The sequence below is a fragment of the Acinonyx jubatus genome, chromosome C1 (assembly GCF_027475565.1).
Source record: "Acinonyx jubatus isolate Ajub_Pintada_27869175 chromosome C1, VMU_Ajub_asm_v1.0, whole genome shotgun sequence".
Taxonomy (NCBI): Eukaryota; Metazoa; Chordata; class Mammalia; order Carnivora; family Felidae; genus Acinonyx; species Acinonyx jubatus.
In genome coordinates this window covers 33,272,054-33,281,335 of record NC_069381.1, presented here as the reverse complement: position 1 = coordinate 33,281,335, position 9,282 = coordinate 33,272,054, and the positions used below count along the sequence as shown (strand labels likewise).

The 9,282-nt window shown below is 40.9% G+C and overlaps 1 pseudogene; it reads left to right on the top strand.

The window, feature by feature from the left end:
* Positions 1–1,056: 1,056 nt before the first annotated feature.
* Positions 1,057–2,114, top strand: LOC106970166 (olfactory receptor 2B6-like; annotated as a pseudogene).
* Positions 2,115–9,282: the final 7,168 nt, after the last annotated feature.

Sequence of the window (9,282 nt, the reverse complement as noted above, 5' to 3'; positions counted from 1 at the left end):
ATGAATTACATTTATTAAAATGCTTTTATAGATTGCCATTCTATAAATAACCATTTCCTTCTTTGGGGTCTCGAAAAGGTGTACAGCCAGCTGTCCATAGTCTGTTGCAGTCATATAGGGACTAGCAGAAGGATTAAGAGAAATGGACTGGTCAGTAACATATTCTGTCATCCCAGCCTGCCCAGGAAGGATCAAGGACTGAGTCCAGGTCAAACCGAAGACCAATCCCACCCACCACCCAACTCTCTCCTGGGAGCAACATGGCCTTGGAGGAGTCTTTACTAGTTTTTAAGAAAAGCTTCCAGATGCATAGGCACCTAATTCCCAGGTAAATATGCTTCATTTTCTTGAGAAATGCCAAGAGCATAAAAGTTTTCTCTAGATTTCAGTCCTTGAGTCTCTGGCAATCTTTACTTTTCAATTTGTTCTTTATAATTGTAATCACAATTATAGTGATTAAGTGACTACAGTGATTACACTATAGGAAGGTGGGGACATAAAAGAGGATATACGCTTCCTGGAAGGTGGGGATATAAAAGGGGATAAAAGTTCTTGGGGAAAGATTCCTCTTCCCCAGAAAGTTTATTTGAGAGTCTCTTTTTTTTCCTGAAAACTTATGATGTGTGGGTTTTCAAAGTGACAGCAGCAGAGAGGAAGAAAGCTAAGAGAAGAAGCTAGGACTTTTGTTTGTTTCACATTTACACTGTCCTTTGCAACACCTCTTAGTCTTGATATTTGAAAGAATGACTTTAAGAACTATAGAGACCTCTAGAACTTTTTGGTTTACTGTAAAACATTTTTTTTTATTTTTCTAGCCTCTTTATTTTGGTTTATGGTGTGTGCGTGGGGGGGGGGGGCGGTGTGTAGTGCATGTGTGCACACGTCCTTCCAAATAGGACTTTGGCTGGTACAATTCCTTCCATAGCACCCATGAAATTTTACCAGGGCTAGTTAGTTAGACAAACCAATTCATATTTATAGAATCTCTACTAAGTGCCACACTGGCCCAATTTGAATAGAATGTTCCCTGGTTGTGGAAGTGCATATCTTAGTTTGATTGTTTAGCTCTGAGATGACTTTGGTCCTTGCATCTGTGGCTCTCACGTGGTGTTCTCTCATTGAGACTGCAAAGGATTAAGGAGTATGTTCTCTTCTTTCCTCAGAAGGAAGGCAATACATAGCCAAGGCTGGAGAAATGAAAGCTCTGTAACTGAGTTTATCCTCCTGGGCTTCTCCAGAAATCCCTGGACCAACTGGATCCTTTTCTTCCTCTTCCTCTTTCTTCACTTATTTACAGTCCTGGGCAATGGGCTCATTGTTACCTTGATCAGAGTAGATGCACACCTCTACACCCCCACGTACTTCTTCCTCAGCATCCTGTCTGTACTGGATCTCAGCTATGCCATCACCACTGCGCCCCAGATGTTGATCCATCTAGTAAGCAGAATAAGACCACATCCTATATCGGGTGTGTGGTCCAGATGTATGTTTTCCTGATCTTGGGAATCACTGAGACCTGAATTTTTGCAGCCATGGCCTATAACAGATATGTTGCCATATGCTATCCACTCCAAGACTAGCCAAACCCTGTGTATAGTTCTGGTAGTCAGCTCTGCCCTTTGTGGTCTCACCTGTGTCCTCATTTACACAGTCTTTGCAATGAATCTGCCCTACTGTGACCCCAATGAGATCAACCACTTCTTTTGTGAAATTCCTGCTGTCTTGAAGTTGGCTTGTGCAGATACAACCCTCAATGACCAAGTGGACTTTATCTTGGGTTTCATCTTGCTCCTGATCCCATTATCCCTCATCCTGGCCTCATATGTTTGCATTTTCATGGCTATCCTAAAGATTCATTCCACTCAGGGATGAATCAAAGCGTTCACCATCTGTGCTTCACACATCACTGTGGTCATTATGTTCTGTATTCAATGCATGGTCACGTATATAAGGCCTGGTTCTGAAGCCTCCCCAGAGGATGACAAAAGTTGGCCCTGTTCTACAATGTCATTTCTGCCTTTCTCAACCTCATCATTTACAGCCTCTGGAACAAAGATGTGAACAGGGCTTTCTTCAAGTTAATTAGAATGAGTAAGGATGCTCAACAGCCATAGACTAGGACAGCCTGCAGTGCCTCTGATCTCTGTCTATCCCATCCATACTTCCACTGAAGTCATTAGACTGGATGAGGAACCCAGAATGAAGGAAATGTCTAGAAAAAAAAAAAACACTTTTGCATTAATTTGGCCACTGGACACATTAGGGAAGGACTCAGAGAGAATTGTGTTCAGGCTTAAATATATCATTGATCTTCTTTGGCTTTGGAAGAATCACCTTAATTCTCTGGGATTTAATTTCCATATCTGTAAAATGTGTTTCATGATATTTATTGTGCTTAAGTAATAATAACTGACTTTAACGTCACTATGTGTTTTATATGCACTTATTATTTTAATTCTTATAACAACTCCAGAGGTAGGTATTATCATCCTCTTCATACAGATAAAGAAACTGAGGCACAAGAAGATTAAGTAAATTGTCAAGTGCTACCCAGCTAAAAAGTAACACAATTGAGATTTGAACCCAGGTAATACGGTTCCAGAGCCCAGGCTCTTATATATTATATTACGCTGTTTCTTGAGTTGTTAATAGAGACTTTTAGGATCAGCTGAGATAACAGATGAGACGGTATTGAGGAAAATTTAAAACACTTAGGATTGTTATTCTAAGTCACAACTATAGAGTCAGACCCATGAAGTCTAGAGTTCTATTGGATACTTATGTTTTTCTCACTAGCATTTGGTAGCCTAAGCAAATAGCATTGTGCTATGAACTATTAACTTCTCAATAAAAGTTTGTTGAGTGAGTTTTCCAAGCCCACCTCTATCCTCAGTCTGCCATCTCCCCAATTTTTCTTTCAGCTCCTCTTTACTTTCATGGGTCTCTCTTTCACTTCATTATACCTACCCCCCAAATGTGGCTTCCAGCAACCTAGAGTTTTATTCACAAGGAGCATGCCTTGGTATCTACAACTAACTTACCCTTAAATTTCATTTGCCACCAGAAAGATCAAGGGAACAATGGGAAGAACCCTGAGCTTTAGTCCTGCCTTAATTTGTTGAGAACTTGGAAAGAACGCCTAATCTACCTGGAACTCAGTCCCTCCAATCTGTAAAATGGAGATAGTGACCATATCTGACCCTGGCTATACCATAATATTATTTTTAAGTTCAAATGGGAACAGACCTTAAAACTTAAATAATTATATAAATTATCATTAGAGAGTCATTACCTTTAAAGCTAGATACCTCAGAAAACGTTCATTATTAATGGTAGCTTATATTTCTCAACTATAAATGTTAAGATCAGGCTTATTGTGAGGTCAGGATGTATGGGTTAGATAGTCATGATGTAATTGACTGCATTTACAGAGTGATGCCTTCAACATACACACACACACACACACCCCCAAAGTTAGTGAAACACAGTCACAACATCAGCTGCCATATTAACCAGGAACTAAAATATTTCTAATGCTATCAAAGCAAATCAAATTTCTACCACTCTGAATTCAGACAAATACTCAACTGCTTTCCAAAAGGCAATAAAAGATACAAATCTCTTCAAATCAGCTGCTCTCTATATATCTTTCTACTAGGATTCCATTAATAAAATATTCCAATTACTCTTAGCTGCTTAGAAACAAGCTTTATTTGTAAACCAAGGATCATCTGAATGTTAAGAAAGCCCAAAAGATTACTAAATGCTAAGAGTGTGTTTTGCTCATTAACAGGTTTTTCCAGAAGACAAGTTTAGGGGAATTGCCAGCCTAGAGTGCTCTTAGCATTCCCCAAGCATGAAAGAAATGGGAGCTTTAAGACTGATGTGGAACTGTGAGGAGGGAAGGGTCTGTAGTTCCAGGGTTTCCCCCATGAAGGCCACAGCCTCTAAGGAGAGAAGCCCTGGGGAGGAAGGAGCCTTGACTGCCTGAAGAAAAAAAATTTTTAACAAGACATGATGATTGTGTTTCTGGGGGGCTTGTTATGAAAATTGCTCTGGGGTCATTAAAGGTGGCAAGTAAGGATCATTTGCTGGAGCTAATGGGACTTCCTTCTTCAGGCTCTCAGAGCAATAGAAACCCATAGCAGTCCCACATCATCCCCCCATATCCTGCCATGATCCCTCTCCTCCAGCTAGTCCTGACTCCTCAGGTCTTTGCATGGGCTGATCCACCCAGAGAGCTCTCTCCTCCATGTCTCTTCTTCAGGAAGCATCCTAACTACTTTCTGTCTAGATGAAAGCTTTTTATTTCCCTTTGCCCTACAATAGAACACTCAGCTGGGAGAGATCTTAAAGGGTCTAACCCTTATGTTGGCCTTGAGTCTCTCTGACATCAAGAACTACTAACATGTCATTCAAATATATTTACATAAGACTCAAGGCATGTGGCTTGGAATGTCCTTTTTCTCATTCATAATTGGAAAAAAAAAAGCAAGATGAAATCTCAGCAAATTGGGAGTAAAAAGAAATTTACTCTCTGTGACAAGAAACACTTAACTAAAACCCTGCAGTTAACATCATACATAATGGTGAAAGACTAAGTGCTTTCCCCCCAAAACCAGTGCCAAAATAAGGATGCTTGCTTTCATAACTCCTATTCAAAATAGTACTGGAAGTCCTAGCCAGTGTAATAAGGTGAGAAAAGAGAAGATAAGAAAGGAAGAAGTAAAACTGCCTCCATTTACAAATAATCTAGTTGCCTATGTAAAAAAAAAAAAAAAGGGCAAAGGGGCACCTGGGTGGCTCAGTCGATTAAGTGTCCCACTCTTGATTTTTGGCTCAGGTTATGATCTCACGGTTTGTGGGATAGAGCCCTGTGTTGAGTTCTGCACTGACAGCAAGGATCCTGCTTGGGATTCTCCCCATCCCTGTTTCTCTGCCCCTCCCCCATTCACACTGTGTGCTCTCTCTCTCTCAAAATAAATAAATATTTTTTTTAATTTTTTTTCAACGTTTTTATTTATTTTTGGGACAGAGAGAGACAGAGCATGAACGGCAGAGGGGCAGAGAGAGAGGGAAACACAGAATCGGAAACAGGCTCCAGGCTCTGAGCCATCAGCCCAGAGCCTGACGTGGGGCTCGAACTCACGGACCGCGACATCGTGACCTGGCTGAAGTCGGACGCTTAACCAACTGCGCCACCCAGGCGCCCCTAAATAAACATTTTTTAAAAGGTGAGGATTCTACATTAAAACTCTTAGAACTAATTAATGGCGGCTGCAACATTACAGAATGCAAGATTAACACAAAGGAAGCAATTATATTTCCATATAGTAACAATGAACAATTGGAAACTAAAATTATATAATGTTATTTACGACAGCTTCTTAGAAATTAAATACTTTTAGGTATAAATTAACAAAACATGTACAGTATCTGTGCTGAACTGTAAAACACTGATGAAAAGAATCAAAGAAGTAAATAAATGGAGAGACATTTCATGGTCCTGGATTGAAAAATGATACATAGCAAAGATGCCAATTCTCCCTCAAATTATTCTGCAGTTTAATACAATTCCAATAAAAATTCCAACAGGATTTTTTGTTGATATGAACAAGTAAATCTGAAAATTTATATAAAAAGGAAAAGGAACTAGATTAAAGAAATTTTGGGGAAAAAAGGAATAAAGGTAGAAGAACCTGTATTCAATTCTAAGACTTGTATAGATGTTGTAATCAGCAGCATTGGTATTGGTACAGATAGACACAAATATCAGTGAAATAGATTAGAGAGTTGAGAAAAGGTCACAAAAGTATTTAAAAGTATTTATTCATATTTAATGAAACTGGAAAAAGTAATTGAATAGAGAAAGGATAGGATAGTGGTTTTTTTTAATGTTTATTTATTTAATTTGAGAGCGAGAGAGCAAGGGAGCAGGGGAGGGGCAGAGATAGAGGGAGACAGAGAGAATCTCAAGCAGGCTCCGCACTGTCAGCACGGAGCCCAATGTGGGGCTTGAACTTATGAACTGTGAGATCATGACCTAAGCTGAAACCAAGAGTCAAACGCATAACCAACTGAGCCACCCAGGCACCCCTTGGTAGGATAGTGTTTTTAACCCATGGTGTTGGAACTATTGGAAGTATAGAGAAAAAGATAAATCTCAATTTAAACCTCTTCCTTATTCAAAAATTAACTTAAAATTGATCAGAGCTAAATGCAAACTGCGAAACCATAAAACTCTCAGAAAAAAATAAGAGAAAATCTTTATGATCTAGTGTTAGGTAAATATTTCTTAGACATTACACTAAAATATGACCCATATAATGGAACTCTGTGCATGACCAAATTGATGGTTCAGTGGGTATGGTAACACGATTTATTATGGGCTGTTTTGTTTGCTAAGTCACATGGTGACTCATAGCTATTCAGTATCCACCAGGCAGGGCACAGGAGCTATTTTTAAAATAATTTATTTGAAATAATTTAAGATGCTCTTGAGAGCTTCAAGAATAGTACATAAAATTCTGGTGTGCCCTTTAAAATTCCAGCTTCCCTCAATGATAACATCTTACATAATCATAGTACATTGTCAAAAGTAGGAAACGAACATTGGTTACAATACTAAACTAGAGACATTATTCAGATTCCACAAGTTTTTTTATATACCTTCAGTTTTTTGGGTAGTTTTGTTACAAACTGAATTGTGTCTCCCCTTTCTTCCACCAAATTCGTATGTTGAAGCCCTCATCTGCAATATAACTACAGTTGGAGATAGAGCCTTTAAAGAGATCATTAAAGTTGAATGATGTCATATGGGTGGGTCTTCATCCAATCTGACTGGCACCCTAGTAAAAAGAGGAAATTGAGACACACAAGAGACACCAGGGATGCTCACACAGAGAGAAGACCATGTGGGAACACAGCAAGAAGGCAGTTGTCTACAAGCCAAGGAGAGAGGCCTCAGGAGAGACCAAATAACTTGACCTTGGACTTTCAGCTTCCAAATCCGTGAGAAAATAAATGTCCTTTGTTTAACTCTTCCAATCTGCAGAGTTTTGCTATGGTAGCCCTAGCAAATCAGTACGAGTTCTATGATATTTTATCACAGACTATTCCATTTCCACAAAGCCACACATATTACCCCTTTGTAGCCATCCCTCCCCACAATTCTCACCCCATTACCTATCTATTTGTTCTCTATCACTTTAATTCATCATTTCAAGAATTGTACAGAAATGAAATCACACAGTATGTGTATAGATGTCCTCAAGTGTGGCTATACATTATTTCATGGGCGGTTGCTAATGGGATGGAAGATTGGCCAGGTAGAAAAAGATTAGAGGATTCATGATGAGGGGTCTAGAAGAGGTTATGTGGATATGCCTCTCACAGACCCAGAATATGAGGATAATCATGTGCTAACACAGTGAGCATCCACTGCGGGGGTGTCTCTCGATAATCAGGTGGACTAGATGATCCACCTGTAGATCAGTCAGCCTCTTTCCCTAACCATACAAGTGCTTGCTCTACAAAGCAGCCACTGTAGCATGACAGAGGATATGTGTGGACTCAGCCATGTGAACTCGGCCTCATCAAGGCTGAGTCAGCCATTGCCACTGCTGTGTGCCAGGCCCCAGCAGCAGAGACAGAGGCTGAGCCTCTGATGTGGTACCATTCCCTGGGGTAGCTGCCAGCTACCTGGTGACACATAAATTACATTAGACCCTTTCCATCACAAAGAGGCTACAATATGTCGTCCCAGGGATAGTCTCATATTCAGGTTTCCTGCTGGCAGCATGTCTGACAACCCACGATCAGTGGTCTTATAGAGTGTCTTATCCATTGCCATAGTATTCCATGCAGTATCATCTCTGACCAGGAAACACACTTTCCCTCAGAGAAAAGTATGACAGGGGCACCTGGGTGGCTCAGTCACTTAAGCGTCTGACTCCTGATTTCAGCTCAGGTCATGATCTCGCAGTTTGTGGGTTCAAGCCCCGCATCAGGCTCCATGGGGGCTCTGTGCTGACAGCGCGGGATTCTCTCCCTCCTTTTCTCTCAGTCTCCCTGCCCCCCACCCCATCCTCTCTCTCTCTCTCTCTCTCTCTCAAAATTAAACTTTAAAAAAAAAGGTGTAACAGTGGCCTTATACTGGCAGAACTCAATGGCCACCCACTGTGCCCAAACACCCAGAAATATCTGGGCCTAACAGGACGAAGGAATTACCTACTGAAGTCTCAGTTATCTTGCCACATGGGAGAAAACATCCTGTAAGGTTGTAATGCCATCATAAAGAGTGCAGTTTATGACTTAAACCAGCAATCATTATGTGGTATTATCTTCCTCTGAGGGGACACACAGGTCCAGGTGTGATGCGAGTGGTCCCTCTCTCTAATATATGAATTAACACTCCAGAGAAATCTCTGCTTTCTATCTCTGCAACTTTGGGTTTGGTGTGTTTGGAGGTTCTAGTGCTCAAAGGGGAATTCCTTTCACTAGGGAAGAAAATCTTGGTTCTGTTTGATTAGAAGCTGAGATGGCCTCTTGGCTGCTGCTGCTAAACCAACAGGCACAGTGACATGATGGCAGTGAAACCTGACTGCGGTGCATTTAGGAGAGAATGTAGGACAGGAAATGCACACCACCCTCCCTAGGAGACTTCCTCCAGAGGGGAGAAAAGAAATGAATGGGTGGTAACTGTCAGGGAAGTGGGCCACAAGAAGGTGATTTTTCTTTAAGACAATATAAAAAAAATTAGTGCTTTCTTCCCCTCCCTCTGCTCTGTCTCATATAACGCAATACCTTCTTTTTCTTTCTCTTCAACAAAACTAAAGGGGGAGCTTGCAGATAGAAGGATGAAAGCCAGTGGAGGGTTCCCCTGGATGAACACAGGCAGTGTTAAGTAGGGGACACACTTTGCTGAGTTGCATTGCACATGCTAATAGAAGGGATGATGAAAACTTCAAGGGGACTTTTGAAACACCATATTAACACCTTCATGTTCTGCTAACCTCCCTCCAGGGCTCATGGCAGGTGTTACTGAACGATCATGGCAGTCCCTCTCCATGAGCCTGAGGTTACTCAGTTTCTGCCTCGATCCAGTGTTCTAGGCAGTTGCCACCAACCAGAGTTTGAAAATAAGATGACTCCATTACCATCTCTGAGTAGCCCAAGTGTTTGACTCCAGCGATGGTGATTTCAAATCAAAGAAGGTAAGTTCAGTCTTCTCACTTCATGTCATCCAAGGGGCTGTCTCTCCCATCTATGATGGGGATGGAT